The 16316-nt window shown below is 45.4% G+C and overlaps 1 protein-coding gene across 5 annotated transcripts in view; it reads right to left on the bottom strand.

Moving 5' to 3' along the window:
* TNRC6C (trinucleotide repeat containing adaptor 6C) overlaps positions 1–16316 on the bottom strand; it is a 100293-nt gene that overhangs the window by 71845 nt on the left and 12132 nt on the right. For all 5 annotated transcript variants that reach the window (XM_027625524.2, XM_027625525.2, XM_027625526.2 and 2 more), the window contains exon 3: positions 7099–7425. The gene's annotated coding sequence lies outside the window, so the exon portion shown is untranslated. The remainder of the gene's footprint in view (positions 1–7098; positions 7426–16316) is intronic.

Genomic DNA, 16316 nt, shown 5'->3' with positions numbered 1-16316 from the left:
ATCTAAAAAAGATCTAAGAAGGAAACACTCCCCTACTGCATATTAATCAAAGCCTCTGTTTATAAATGTACAAAGCAGTCACCAAAACAATACATTGTTCTGCCTTTAGCACAATGAAAAAGAGGTGTTTTTTTTTTTTTTTAAAGACAAAAGCTCTCAAGTGTTTGGAGCTAGAGCTATGCAGCAGACTTGCAAATCTTGCCTAGAAAATCACATGACAAAATGACATTTTTCTGGAACCTGAATCGTGTGATTCACTACATTTACATACTACCACTTATCTTACCAGTTACAAGTGTTTGCCAATTGGCTACATGAGCTCCCCTCCAAATTCATACATGAATTAAAAAATCAATTTTTCCCCTGCATTATTTTTTTAGAAGGCCAATGTTTTATTTCAAGACAAATGTTGCTTAAATAGGGAACCTGGACGGGGGCTGGGAGGAACCCTGGCCTCTCCGTCTCATTTTGCAGGAGCCCCTCTCTACCACTGACAACTCCTGAGTACATCTCTTTGGATACTGCCAGTGACAGAAGACCTGAAACCCAGCAGAAGTTCCACTGGTTTCCAAACACAGGTCATGCTTTTTCTCCGTGTGGCAAAGCACAATGTCAGTCACTGGAAGGTTAATAGTGTTCCTTCAAAGAGACAGCAGTTGACAGTTTGTCCCTCTTGCCTTTTGACATTCTCAACTCACCTACCGCTAGGCTCATGCCACAGGGCAAGCGATAGCCGCTGAGCAATAGGGACTGGGAGGGCAAAAGAGATGTATTCCCAGTTAGAACAGCTGGGTCAGGAGGGGCGCCTAGGTGGCTCAGTTGGTTAACCCCTGACTCCTGAGCTCAGCTCAGGTCTGGATCTCAGGGTTGTGTGTCCAAGCCCTGCGTTGGGCTCCATGCCGGGTATGGAGCCTACTTAAAAATAAATAAACAAAATAAAAAGAGCTGGGTCAGGAGATAGGACCACCTAAAATTTTTATAAATTCTACCAAACTGCCCTCCCTAGTGGCCACACTAGTTACATCCCTACCTGCAGCAAATCAGAGTTGCCCCTTCCCACGCCCTCACCAGTCAGGTGGAGTTGTTCTGGAGTCTTGCTGTGAAGACTAAAAAATTAATAATGTGTGAAGCCCTTGGATCTAGCACATAGTAAGCACTCAATCAACAGTACTGCTGGTATTACAATAGATTTTCAAGTTTTGGCAGTTTGGTAAGTGAAAAATGGTGTATCACTGTTGTTTTCATTTTCACTTATTTTCCTCCTGGTCACAAATAATACTCTCTCTCAAAATGTTTAGGACTCATTTGTAGTAGCTTTACGATCTGCCTGTTCACATTCTTTGCCCATTCTCCTATTTGGACTGTTTTTTCCTTGTTGATTTATAGGAAGGCTTGGTATTTCCTCTCAGGTTTTATTTATGGGATTGTACAAAAAAGTCTGTAATTTTCATACACTCAACATTGTCAGGCTTTCTTTTCACGGCTTCTTGCCTAAGAGAAAATTTCAGGCCACAATCTGGAAATGTTCTCCTGTGTCACCTCTGACAGTTTTCATGTTTGTTTCGTGTATGGTTTTCTAGCACTGTGTTGACGGGAGCTGCCACTTTCCCAGTAGTTTGGGAGGCCACACCATACTAACCTAAACCTCTGTGTGCGTGCGTGTACGTGTGCGTGTGTGTGTGCACGCGCATGTATGTGTGTGTGCGTGTATGTGTTTTCCCTGGTCCCTCCAGTGTATCTCATCAATTTGTTTGTTTAGTCTTGCCCCAGTAACACGCAGTTGTAGTTAATTACTGGAGGATCGTGGCTCTATTTGATAGCTCATTACTCTTTTTAAAAATTTTCTTGACCATTCTATTTATGTACCTTTACTCTTCTAGATGAACTTTAGAATTAGCCTACCAAGTTCCAAAAGCAATGTGCTGGGATAGCTTTGAATATGAATTTGATGTGACTGGGTAATCACAGTAAGTTTTTGTGCTAGTTTATTGCTTTACTTAGTAATACTAACAGCTACCTTTGCAGCCCCATCTCCCCTTACTGCCCCCTGCACTTCAGCCACACTGAACCACCTTCATCCCCCACGGAGGCTGCTCTATCACCTGCCTTTCACAGCTAATCCAAAACTCAGTTCAGGTCGCCTCCATTGGAAAGTCTTCCTCCATGGAAAAGCCTTCCTTGGCAGTCCCCCATCCTCGGTCTGGGTTAATGGGCATGTGCCCCCCCGTTATCTCTTACTGGCACCCCAACCCACTTAGGCATGACTATGTATCCCTATACTTAGTAGGCATTCAAGAAATGTTTTGCTTGGTGACTTAATGCAGACATGCTTGAAGAGACCACAGTTCCGGCAGGTTAGCCTCTCCTCCTGTCAAAGGTATGCAAGCTGTGTGTGGGACTACTGCCTAGGCATTCTGATGAGGAAAGACATGGTGCAAAAGTATTAAGCTAGCGTATCGGCTTGTCAAAAAATGGCAAAAACTGGCAATGCAATTTTTCCATATGAACAAGTTTGACAGATTACTGTAAATTACAAGGTGAATCATAACAAAACTTTAAGAGCCAGACTGATCTACTGACATATCCTTTTCAAAAGCATGTGGAACATAAAGGAAAAGAACGAATACAGAAATGACTGTCAGTCTGGGTCTCTTCGCATATGCTACCACTGCCTTACGTAACAGTGCAGAACATGTAGCTACGCTCGCTGGGCTCAAACGAGTATGCCTTCAGTTTTCAATTCTTTACACACCTACACTGTTCACTGGTACCTACAAGTGCTTTTCTGTATATCCTGGGGTGGACAAGGCCGCTCTCCCTTACTCCAGCAAACACTGTGACAGTCCCTCCACAGGGAGGAGGAAGTAAGGCAAAAGGCCCTGCACTCAGATGGGAGAGAACCAGGATGCTCATTAATTAAGTTATAGCAGGTTTTCACTATAACTTCTTAGAGCTATGATAAAGGTGATTCAAAGTCCACTGATTCTTTCCAGGGATATTTAACCTTCTTTAATCTTTGCCAATCACACTATACCTTTGTTGGGTGAAGAAGAGTCCACATGCTGATACACTTGGGAAAAACAGAAATTAATGCGCTGGGCTGAAATACTCCCTTTCCAATTTTCTTTTCATGAGAAATGGTCTGCTGTTAAAATCTTAAGGATGAGTCACTTACCCGCTCCCGGCTTGGGTAACTCGATCTTAGTTCAGTGACCGAACATTCCCACTTTTTAACTTAACCTTACTGTCAGAGGAATGGAATCATGAACAAAACTGCGTTTTTCAGGTGTGGCTACAGGGGTGGAAACCTGCTGACCCAGAATCAAACTCAGTGACAATCTATGTATTATTTAAAAAAAAAAAAAAATCATACAAGCTTTTACTTGAAGCAGTACCTAGAAAACTTTCAATGTAGCAAGAAAATGTGGCTACTCTTCCGGATTTCACCTGGATATGAATTTAGTAAGTAACTTGCACCATGAAAAAGTTCACAGAATGCTTCAACTCTGGGAAGGATAGCTGAAATTTCAAAATGTACACAGGTAAGAGAAAGATGAGAAAGCTTTTTTTTTAAAGATTTATTTATTTGAGAGAGAGAGCGAGCGCACAAGCAGGGGGAACGGCAGGCAGAAGGAGAGGGAGAAGCAGGCTCCCCACTGGGCAGGGAGCCCGATGCGGGGCCTGATCCCAATCATGACCTGAGCTAGAGGCAGACGCTTAACCGATTGAGCCACCCAGGCGCCCCTAGGATAAGAAAGCTTTATTGCACTGTGAGGAATTTATTCATTTTAAAAATTCTGCAAGCTTAAGAAACAACTGCTGCTCCATAATAGCATGTCAAAGACGGGCACATATTTGATGCACTTATGGAGCACTTACTATATTGCAAGGCCCTCTGCTGAGTACCAAAGAAATATCTCACCCTCGGAGTCCTATAGAGTAGGAATCCCCCCAGGTCACAGGTGAGAACTCTAGAGGGCAGGCCGTGAAAGTGACTTGGTCAAAGTCACACAGGAGGTCATGGGTCTGGAAACTTTATTAGGCCGTGGCTGCACCAGCCTGTCTCCTGACCCCACAGCCATGCTGCCTCCATGCGCGTTGCTGCCCCCCTGCAATCCCCGTGCTGATTCGCGAACAACACCAGACAGAGTACCAGCAATGTCTCCATGGACAAAATCAAACAAAACAAGCTCTTTGGAACAATATTTGACTCAGAAATTAAAGGGAAGAGACCTTAGAGATTAGAGGTCCTGAGAGGTTCAGACCTGTGATTTTGGATGAGAATGAAGTCCTAGGTGGGGGGTATGACCAGTGCTATAGCTGCCAGGACCCCCCCCCCCGCCCCACAGTGCAGAGCTCATTCCACCCCACTAGGCTGGTGATACCATAGGAAAGTGAGACTCTTTATAGGATACTTTCAATTTAATCAAGACCTGAGACTCTTACAATTAATCAGCAAACAATGTAGGCTGCACAGTGTGCCATGAAGGTGAAGATGTATTTGCAGACTGAGCACCTTCCGGCAGCAAGAGGAGCAGAGAATGGAAGCACGGAAGGGGCTTCGTGGGGCAGGACCGTGATGACCCAGACAGAAAGGAAGGGGGAGGCCATCAGGTGCATGCACGTACTGGGACAGACAACACTGAGCCTGGCGTATTTGTGACACAGTGAGGAAACAGTGCTGGTAGAATGGAAAGTAAGCCAAATAGAATAGAAGGGAAAACGCTGACTAGACAAGGCTGTCTTGACAGCCAGGCAGAGAAAGTGAGACTTTGTGCAGTAGGAACTAGCAAGGCAGGACAGGTTTTGAAGGGACCTGAATCAGAAAGGTTCATCTGGCTATGATACCAGCAACTGTTGGGAAAGAGATGAAACTGGTATAAAATGAAGACTTTTGTTTGGGAGCCAAAAATCAGTCATTTCTTATTTTATTAATATAATATAGATTGATTCCATTTTCTGAGATGTTTATACAGAAAATGCTGATTTAGTCTCCCCCTATATCTATCTATCTTTAACTATAATAAACTAGAAATAGCTTTCCAGAGGCTATTTACAGAGACCAATATTTTAATAAAGGATATTATTTTCAACCCCCAAATGTGAAGCAATTCCTTATTTTCTACTTATCTAAGAAAGTCCTGGTAACATCTTGCACCAACAGCATCTGATGGGAACTCTGATGTGGTCCTGCCAACATCCTTACCTTATCATGTAACAATGGGATAAGGCCTGAAAAAAGCAGGGTTGTTATAGTTCTTTTCCAGTTTTTCAAAACAAGCATCTGAAGTTAAAACACCAAGCTATTTAGGGATGACTACACACTCCTTGTCTGTGTTAAGATTTTCCTAAGGACCATGTTTCAGTGTACAAAGTAACTGTTTGATAATAACTGCTTGTGGTGAAGTAGATGGACTATACTCTTGGTCAATGACTATATTTGATAATTTCTTTTTTTTTTCCTTGCTTTTTGCTGAGAACCACTGACCTACATACCCTCTACCAGGAATTGAGCAGATGAGAGTCAAGACTATTTAAAGACATATGGCCAAGCTAAAAATATTTGTTTCAAAGATACTACAAAGTCGGAGTTTTGAGAAATACTGCTATTAATACTCTTAAGCCATGGATGCCTGGGAGGCTCAGTCATTAAGCGTCTGCCTTCGGCTCAGGTCATGATCTCAGGGTCCTGGGATTGAGCCCCGCATCGGGCTCCCTGCTCAGCAGAGAGTCTGCTTCTCCCTCTCCCACTTCCCCTGCTTGTGTTCTCTCTCCCCTCTCTGTCAAATACATACATAAAATCTTAAAAAAAATCCCAACTCTTAAGCCATGTTGGAATTATCCTCTATGTTAGAAAGCAGCACATGAAAGAAGTATTAATATAACTTGTGGCAGGTTTCTCTTAGATTCCGATCTAATGTAAGAAGCCTCCTTGCTTCTGAGGCCTGAGTCTCACTACCATCAGCAAATACGTTGTCCATACCAGCACCAATGCTGATCGTGAAATCATTCGAAATGGAACGATTTAAGAAAATAACAGGGAAACACAGCAGCAGAACACATGTACTCTGCTCTCTTCCAAAAATTTCTCTAACACTTTGGTAAAGCAAAGGGACAGATGGGGATGTCTCTCAGGGGTCAAGAGAAAGCTGGTGTCCAACGGCAGGCAAGGATGCCAGCAAGAAGCAGGGGGCTCAGAACCCCAGACACGCAGGGGCTGAGCAAGAGACCTGGCAGGTTTGGCTGAACAACTGACAGAAGCACCCACTCCCGATCAAACGCCGTGACCTCCCCGCAGAGAGTGCAGGCACAGTCACGGGCCGGCCTCGGAAATGGGCAGGAAGGTTTCATTAAGAGTTGTCACCACAGGATTCTATGGCATCTGCCTTGAGAGATGCACATGTACGCTTGTGCAGACCTCTAGTTTCTGGTGAGAAACAAACTTAGCTGAAGGAGCTAATCCCATCGGAAAACCGATGAGAAATAATATACAGAAGTAGGAGGAAACAGAACTGAATTTTAAAATTCAATTGAGGGGCACCTGCATGGCTCAGTCAGTTAAGCATCTGCCTTCGGCTCAGGTCATGATCTTGGAGTCCTGGGATGAAGCCCCGCATCAGGCTCCCTGCTTAATGGGGAGCCTGCTTTTCCCTCTCCCTCTGCACCCACCCCCCGTTCGTGCGCTCGCTCTCTCTCTCAAATAAAATCTTTTTTTTTTTTTAAAGATTTTATTTATTTATTTGAAGAGAATGAGAGATAGAGAGCACGAGAGGGAAGAGGGTCAGAGGGAGAAGCAGACTCCCTGCTGGGCAGGGAGCCCGATGTGGGACTCGATCCCGGGACTCCAGGATCATGACCTGAGCCGAAGGCAGTCGCTTAACGAACTGAGCGACCCAGGCGCCCTCAAATAAAATCTTAAAAAAATAAAATAAAATTTAACTGAAATGAATCTATCCACCTTCTAGCTAGCTAGCTCACTTCATTATATGCATATAGTGAATATGGACCAAAATATGTCTATTTGTATCACTGTACAGCAAAGTTGAAAATAGCACACCGGTTCTGATAAAAGGAATGCCTCATTCTATGTATTTTTACCTGGTTGGAGCTTACTGGGATGCTGCTGTGCGCCGGCTCCAGGGAGGGGAGGAGGGCTTACCCCTGCAGGCCCAGCACCCTGGGTCGGGCTCACACTGGCCAGAGCCCCTGCAGGCAATGGCTGGCCTCTCTTTAACAGCTGCTTCTGTTCTTGCTGGCGGAAGCGTGGAGGCACCTCACGAGGCAGGTAACGGGACGCAGCTGGCTGCTGGCTGCTGGCAGATGCGCGTTTGCCATTGCTGCTGCTGGACAGAGTGCTGGTGCAAGTGCTGGTACTGGTACCGGCAGGTTGGGGCTGGCTTGAACAGGTCTTAGTAGGTTCTGGCACTATAAGGAACAAAATGACAAGAACCCAAAACTTTAGGAACACTCTTTAAAATCCAACCCCACCCAAAGAAAACAAAATAAAAACTGAGAAAGAAATGACAATGTAGTGCTTTGGAAACAGAAATGGATTAAAGCCCAGAGGTTCAGGTTTGAGACCCAGTTTTCATAGAAACTAACTGCAATTCTGAGCAGCAGGTTTTGGGCCACAGTTTCCTCATCTGTAAAATGGGTGATTCAGTTAGGGTAGAGCAGCAGTTCACAGCAGTTCACACTTTGGCTTACATCAGACTCGACTCAACAAGTTCCCAGGTGACTGACCTGATGATGCTGGCAGTCCCCGGACCACACTTTGAGAACCACTGCTCTTGGCCAGTGTTTTCTCAAATTAAGGGATCTTAGATGCCCATCAATTTATATATATTTTTGTTTTAATTCTGATGACAATACACACACACACACATGCATTCTGTGTTATCCAATTAAAGCATTTGTGGCGATGCCATCTACAGCACCACCACACTCTATGACAGATCGGCTGGAAGAGAATACAGGTGGGCTAACTTGCAAATGATGCACTTGAATTAAGTGAAAGCCACAATGCCATCTGAGTGTTGCATAAACAAAAGTTCCACAGTAATTTCAACAGAAAGAAGGTGCAGGGGAGCTGAGTGGTAGCCCTGATAGGGCTGTATTTTTACTAATAAGCATGCCAAATGCGAGGCTCATTTGCGTAGTAACCCCGCGTTCCTAAGGGAGCACAGACAGATGAAATGCAAAGAATTTAAGCCTCAAGTCGTTCCCATCTTGAACTTGAAACATGAACAACCAGGACGTAACATTTACCTTTTTTTAAAAAAAGATTTTATTTATTTGAGAGAGAGCACATGAGCAGGGGGCGGTGGTGTCAGAGGGAGAGAAAGAAGCTCAGCAGGGAGCCCGATGCAGGGCTTGATCCCAGGACCCTGAGATCATGACCTGAGCCAAAGGCAGATGCTTAACTGACTGAACCACCCAGGCGCCCCGAAAGGATTGATTGAGTTATTTGAGGCGGTGGGGGTGGGGGAGAGGGAGAGAGAATCTCAAGCAGACTCCGCACTGAGTATGGAACCCAATGCAGGGCTTGATCCCACAACTCTGAGATCACGACCTGAGCCAAAACCAAGAGTTGACTGCTCAATCAACTGTGCCACCCAGGTGCCCCTACCTTGTTCTTTGAAAAAATGTTTTTTTCCTACTTAATTTGTAAATGTCTTTATGCAAAATGAGTTTATACCTAGTTTTCGGTGTCTATCTAAGAAGTGTAAGTAACATTATAAACGTATTTCCAGTCAATCCTGGGGGGAACACAAAATGTTACTGTTAGCCTTTACATTACCCATTTCGCATGGCCTGCATTTCTCATCTTCCAGCATGGGCTCTGCCACGCGCCTATGGCCCTGTACTATCTCACAGTCTGCGTCTGCAAGGCCTCTGCCCACTGTTCTTCTGTCGCCCTGCCCAGCAAACCCTTAATCCTAGATGAAGCCACTGTGCCACTGTCCACTCTCTCCACTCCTGACTCAGATCACAGCCATGTAGTCTGGTATCACTATGAGTTTGTGTCCCTAACCCAGGGCACCCTCAGTGCTTCCCGGCCATTCTACCATTTCTTGGGTCTGCTGGGTTCCACTACTGTCAATGACTCACTCAAAGACCTTCCACTCTGGAGCTGCTAAGGCCTCCCTTTAGCTCCTCCTCCTCAGAAGATGAACTCCGACTTTACTTTCCAGAAGGAATAAAAGCCATTAGGCAAAACCTTCAAGTTTCTGCCACTCCAAATACGTGAGCATCATACTGTTCTTTGTCCCATGCCTGTTACTCCATCTGTGGTGAATAGTGTATTTTACCAGTTCTAAGACTTACATTTCTTCATATGTTAGTAGCATTTACATCAGGATCTGTCCTACCACTGATGACACGTCAGTCAACTGGCAGTGCTTTTTCTTTCTTGGTATAAGAATATGATGGATGGTATATGGTGTATGATATGGTATATGGTATATGATCTCACAATCAATGGCTGACTCCCTCAGGTTCCTTCCAACTCTGAATACCTAGGATTTTCTAAGGAAAGAACAAAGGCTGTGGCACGCGGTTTTAGTTCTGTGGTGACTATCCCTTCCTAGTGCAGAGTTTCTCTTACCCATGTTCTGCCTCTCTCTGCTCCAATTTCCCTGGCCTTGCCTCAGACCTGGAACATTTTTTATAATTTACTTAGATTTGATGGTTATTCACCTTCAACTCAAAGGCAAAGGAAATGAACATCCATTCTACCTTTCCTTTAAAAAAAAAAACCAAAAACAAACCTATAAAACCTATTATAGGTTGATTTTTAAACATAGGGGCTTTCCAATGTATTTTTTTCTGACACTGGCCTTTAGCTAATTAAAATAGCAGAAGTTCTTAAGTATTTACCCCAATGAGTTGAAAACTTCTATCTACACAAACCTTCACAGGAGTGTTTAGAACAGTTTTATTCCTAGTTGCCCAAAATGGGAAGCAACTGAGATGTCCTTCTATAGGTGATGGATAAAGGAACTGGTACATCTGTACAACGGAAAATTCACATTTAAAAGAAATGAGCTATCAAGTCCTGACAAGAAATGAAGGAATCTTACACGCCTACTGCTAAGTAAAAGAAGCCAGTCTGAAAAGGCTTCATAGTCTATGATTCCTACTATAGAACATTGTGGAAAAGGCAAAACTATGGAGACAGTAAAACCATGAGGTACAGCACAGGGGATGTTCAGGACAGTAAATAGGTATGATACTTCAATTGTGGATATCTGGCATTAGCATTTGTCAAAACCCATTAGAACTGCATAATACAAAGTTAACTCAAATGTAAACTGTGGACTTTAGTTAATAATAATGTATCAATATTGGTTCATTGATTGCAACAAATGCACCACACCAAGGCTCAAGTTCATAATGGGAGAAACTGAGGATGTGTTAGGGGTGGGGAGAGGAAGTATTGTGGGGACTCTATACTTTCTGCGCAGTCTTTCCATAAACCAAAAACTGCTCTAAAAAAAAAGTCTATTAGGAACTCTCGTGCACTGTTGGTGGGAATGCAAACTGGTGCAGCCACTGTGTAAAAGAGTATGGATGTTCCTCAAAAAATTAAAAATAGGGGCACTTGGGTGTCTCCGTCAGTTAAGCGTCTGACTCTTGATTTCAGGTCAGGATATCAGGGCGGTGAGATGGACCCCCATGTCGGACTCTGCATGGGCATAGAGTCTGCTTAAGATTCTCTCTCTCCCTCCCCTTTCTCCCTCTCTCTAAAAAAATAAATAAATAAAAATAGAATGACCATACGATCCAGTAATTCCACTACTGGGATTTACCCAAAGAAAATGGAAACACTAACTTGGAAAGATATATGAACCCCTATGTTTACTGCAGCATTATTTACAACAGCCAAGATATGGAAGCAGCCCAAGTGTTCACTGATAAACGAACAGATAAAGATGATGTGGTACACACACACACACACACACACACACACACACACACACACAACACTGGAATATTACTCGGCCACAGTAAAGAATGAGATCTTGCCATTTGTGACAACGTGGATGGACCTAGAGGGTATAATGCTAAGTGAAAGCAGTCAGTCAAAGACAAATACCATATGATTTCACTCATATGTGGAATTTAAGAAACAAAACGAATGAGCAAATAAAGAAAATAAAGAGACAAAAAAACAGACTCTTAAATACAGAACACAAACTGGAGGTTCCCGGAGGGGAGAGGGCTGGGGGATGGGTGAGACATGTGAAAGGGATTAGGAGTGCACTGAGCGTGATGAGCACGGGGTAATCACCAGACTGTACACCTGAAAACTAATAGAACACTAATTATACTTTGATTAAGAAACCCAAATCTATGAATTAAAGCAAACTTGCTGTATCTCTCTCAATAGCAACTTTCCATTATCACTTCGCAAATGAAATTGAGAGCACGGCAGAAGTACATCTGTCTGGAAAATACCACCACTAAATTTATTTAAAAATATGTGATTAGCATGGGGACACCTGAGTGGCTCAGTCAGTTAAGGCTCCGACTCTTGATTTCGGGTCTGGTCATGATCTTGGGGTCACGGGATCGAGCCCCAAGTCAGTCTCTGTGCTTAGCGCGGAATCTGTCTGTGATTCTCTCTCTCCCTCTTCTTCTGCCCCTCCCCCAGCTCATACTCTCTCTAAATGAAGTATTTTTTTTAAATAAAAATATGTGATCAGCATGATATCATTTTGCTTTATTACACATTTTAATATATCTGGCCCAAAGGTTTTACTCTAGACCCAGCCACTGCTTCTTAGGAAGCTCAGAATATGAACACAATTGGTTCTTTTACTACAAAATTCAAAAGAAGCAGCCGTGGAAGAAAAGGAGGAAGAGGAAGAGAAGCAAGAGGGACAGAACGAGGAAAGAGAACTATCAGTAAGCTACAGAGCTCCACCTACCCTTGCTGGGGAAAACCCTCCTTTCTTTTGTAGTAACTGACCCTGGAGGCCAGCGACCATCAGAGTCAAGTACTTCCGTCTGTCACCCAGCCTTTTCAAAGAATGGAAATGCAGAAAACCGGCCTGGACTCAAAACCCGATGGCAACAACTGGCAAGGACCTAAGAAATCACCCTGCCCTGCCCTCCTCCGCACAGACCCCCACGGCCCACGTGAGCTGACCAAGGTGCACCGGCAGCCTCGTCTCTGAGCGCCAGCCCACGCTCTTCCACTACACTGCTGTCATCTTCTCAAAAAAATCAGAAGACAAAAGCAGGGCTGTTTCTCTTCAAAATATTTAGGGGAAAAGGAGTTCGTGCTACAGAAATGAAGAAGGCTAATATAATAAATGAATGCTATCAGTTGCTCGGGTTTTTTTTAAAGATTTTATTTATTTGACACACAAGAGAGAGAGAGGGAGAGAGCACAAGCAGGGGGAGCGGCAGGCAGGGGGAGAAGCAGGCTTCCTGCATGAGCAGGGAGCCCGATGTGGGGCTCGATCCCAGGACCCTGGGATCATGACCTGAGCTGAAGGCAGCGGTTTAACCAACTGAGCCACCCAGGCGCCCCTCAGTCACTGGTTTTAAAGAAGTATAATAAATGAATGTTATCAATAGGTAACTAGTTTTGAATATAAAGCACCAATCCTAAGATATCTGAATATGGAATACTCCATTTTCCTCATGTTGTCTGCACTACATGATATGTGGTCACTTTTATAGCCTCATTTTAAGAGTCAAAGAATCCCAAACCAGTCTCCCCTCTGAAAGGGAGAGGGCTGCATAGGGCAGGAGCCAGCCGGTGAACTAAGTGTTTCTCACATTTTTGAAAGGTGGGGAAAGAACAATGAGGAATATGTGACAGAGACCAGACAAGGCCAGCAAAGTCTAACAGTTGCTACCTGGTCCTTTGTAGGAAAAGTTTGAAGGAAAGGGAAGAGAAGCCTCACATAGCAGAGTGATGAGGTAGAAGGAACCAAGAATTCTGACCCTGGTGAGACTCTTTGGTTATGAGAGAGTGATAAAGCTTCTCTGGTGTAAACCAGTATGTTTCAGATCTTTGAAAACTAGCAGCTAACTCACATAATCTCAATTGGTAAGTGGAGGATCTCAAAATTTGATCTGTTCGTATAATATAGATAAACCAAATGGGCAGTTTCTGACCAGCCATCTACTCTCTTCAGATACAAATTACTCGATCTCTCACCGCCCAAAGAAAGAGTAGGGTATCCAAGTCATCATGACACTGCTCTTCTCAAACTCACCTGCGTCTGAGCCTATCCCTCAACAACAGAGGCTCAAAGACGAGTCTATCCTACACATCACTGTTTTAATAGAGCAGCGGAACACAGGCTGTGAGAATTTCAGCTTGATTTTATTTAGGGACCGTCAACAAGTCACTGACTCTGAGAACATGAAGACAGCAGCCAGCTTACCGGTGTGTGGGCCAACTCTCCCAGATTTCTCCTCTCCCCAGTAAACTACCAAATGATAGCGACACCTGCTGGGGAACAGGCAGATATGACACCATCCTCTGAGAAACCAAGGCTTCTTTAAAACAATTTTCTGCTTTCAGTTAAAATTTTCAGAGGGCACTGTCACAACAGGGCCCACAGAGCTTCTAAATTCCTACTACTGCTCTCCCCAAACAGCAGGCTATGGTGTGGGCAGGAAGTTCAAACTGGCCTTTCGGGGCTCTGGAGGGCAGATTTAGAAGGAGCTCCTCTTCAAACTTTGACAAGGAGACCAAGAGCAGGTACTTCCCTTGTTGACCCAGCCTCCTTAAGTTTTATCCCGCCTGTCAACACGTCTCAGTGTCTGAGCTTCAGTTCCCCCACCCGGCACCCCCTGGGGCCCTGGCCTTTCCCTCTGCCACCCACACCTTTGCACCATCCCAACCTCCGGTATGGTCTGCAGACCGCCTGACGCTGCAGGCTCAAGGAACGAGGAGACCTACCGTCCACCAATGCTGCTCTAAGCCCCCACTGCTGCCAAGCAGCCCTCTGATAATCTAACATGGTATGCCAAAATTCCCTTATTTGAACTGCCGGAAACTTCTCCTACACCTTTGAAACCCTGATACCAGCCAGCTCCCTCCTACAGAGGCAGAGGCGGTCCCTCGCCTGCACACACTAAGCCCTTCTAGAGCCAGCCACTGTTCTGGGCACTGGGGCAATGCCCGAGAACAGAAAAGGCAGACTCCCGCCCGTGGAGCTCACATCTCAGCAGGGCAAGAAGGAAAGAAAAGGCCGCGTGGTGAGATACGCAACTGCAGAGGTCAGGTGCTCTGGAACACCAGGGGCACGGGGCACAGGGGGTCAGGGCTCAAATCGCTGTCTGCTGGCTCTCTCTGTCTAGCATTCTTTTTACCGCCCAGAGTGTGTCTGTACCCTCATGTACCCTCTCTATATTTATGTATTTAGGTCATGTTTAATGGATTTTTGTGCCAGACCCTGGGTATACTGTGGAAAACATATGGTTCCTGTCCTTGTAGTTGATAATCTAGTAAGAGATTATGACTCCACAAATACACAAGTACTTGCTGTGGTAAGCATGACAAGAGTAACAGTGGGCCAAAGAAGCTAATTCTGGTGAGTAGGTGACAATGAGGCTGGGCCTGGAGAACCGCTGCTCAGGTGAAGCGTGTGTGCATGCACGCCCGAGCTCGTGTGCATGTGTGGGCTACGCGAGCTCACGCCCGCCAGCTGGCACAGTGTGGGGAAGGTCCTGACCTGAGAAGGAGCTTTCGTGCTGTCAAGGGCTGAAACCATGCCACTGTGGCTGGAGTCTGGTGCCTCAAGGGAGAGCGGCTAGGCCTGAGGCTGGAGAGGCAGGCGTAGGCTCTGTAAGGGGTTTGGAATCTACCTGGTGGCCAACAGCTGGGAGAGCCCCCAGGGTGTTCCTGTTCTGGCTGTAGCACAGAGGAGTCTGGAGCCTCTGGTTTCGGGGAGAAATTCTCCAGGACCAGGCTCCTCTGATTACAAGTTCATGGAGAGCTGACATACTGTTTCACTGCTCTTTAAACTCAACAAGCAGCTGACCTTGATCAACAGCCTGTCTGTGCAGGCTCTAGAGCCAGGGGGTCCTGTCTGTGTGCCCCCTGTCACCTTCACAGGTAAAGGAAACAACATGGTAGCCACGGCCCCCAGTGCTGCTCCACTCCACAAATCCTGTGGGGACACCCTTGGGATGTTAGGTTCCCATCAAGGTCCACCTTCCCTTCCTCACCAGGGACTTAATAGAGCAGGGAGCAGAGGTGCCCAGTGTACCAAGACATTTCCATCTTATTACCCAAGTCATACTACCATGACATTCTTTTCTTTCAAAATTTATTTGGAAGGGCGCCTAGGTGGCTCAGTCTGTTAAGTGTCTGCCTTTGGCTCAGGCCGTGATCCCAGGGTCTTGGGATCAAGCCCTGTATCGGGCTCCCTCTGCCTGTCACTCCCCCTGCTTGTGTGCATGCATGCGCTCTCTCTCTCTCAAATAAATAAAATCTTAAAGAAAAACTTACTCGGAAATACTTAAGACGTACAAAAGGCATAAATTCTAAATAATCAACAAACCTTCATGTACCCAATCTCCAGCTTAGACATAAAATGTCACCGATTCCACCAAAGCCCCATCTTCCCATCCCTCCCTGACTGTATACTCAAGAAATTCTCCCCACGAGCAACCTGAGCTTTATCATTCCCAAGCACCTCTAGAGATGCAGTGTAGTGGCTGTGGGTACGGACTTGGGGTTTAAATTTCAGCTCTGCCCCTTACTGGCTGGTGACCCTGGGTAAGTTACTTAACCTCTCTGTCACTCAGTTGTGCCATCTGTAAAATGTGGGTAAATGGGGGGAAAAACGGGGGTAAGAGTACCTTGAGGAGTCAATGTTAATATATGTAAAGAACTGTTCAGAACAGTATCTAGCACATAATAAGTGCACTATAAGTGTTTATTATGGTAAAGAAAAAATGTGCAAGGACACTTAAGGATGGTGAGGCAGCTCCCTCCAGGACCCTCACGATGGGCTGATGGGCGGAGGGACCGTGTGCTGGGATTTACAGTGGGGGAGAGAGATTGGGCTCGACTCCGAGCGCAGCGGGGACAGGCAGGAATTTATAGCCAGGGAGCACGGGAGCGGAGCAGTGAATGGAAAATCACTAAGAGGAAACGTAGAGGGTAAGGGGGCTTCTGGCTAAACTGACCTAGCGGGATCCTCGCTGAAGGCCAGCCAGGGTGTGAGGCATCACCCAGGGGCCACTGGAGGATGAGGAACCTGGTCAGACATCCGGGAAGCAGAGGGGGCTTCTGGTGAAGCTGACTTAGCAGGGTTCTTGCTAAAACTGGATTTTATAAG

The sequence above is a fragment of the Zalophus californianus genome, chromosome 16 (assembly GCF_009762305.2).
Source record: "Zalophus californianus isolate mZalCal1 chromosome 16, mZalCal1.pri.v2, whole genome shotgun sequence".
NCBI classification, from domain to species: Eukaryota; Metazoa; Chordata; class Mammalia; order Carnivora; family Otariidae; genus Zalophus; species Zalophus californianus.
Note: the sequence above shows the minus strand (reverse complement) of the source record. Positions and strands in the feature narration are given on the sequence as shown.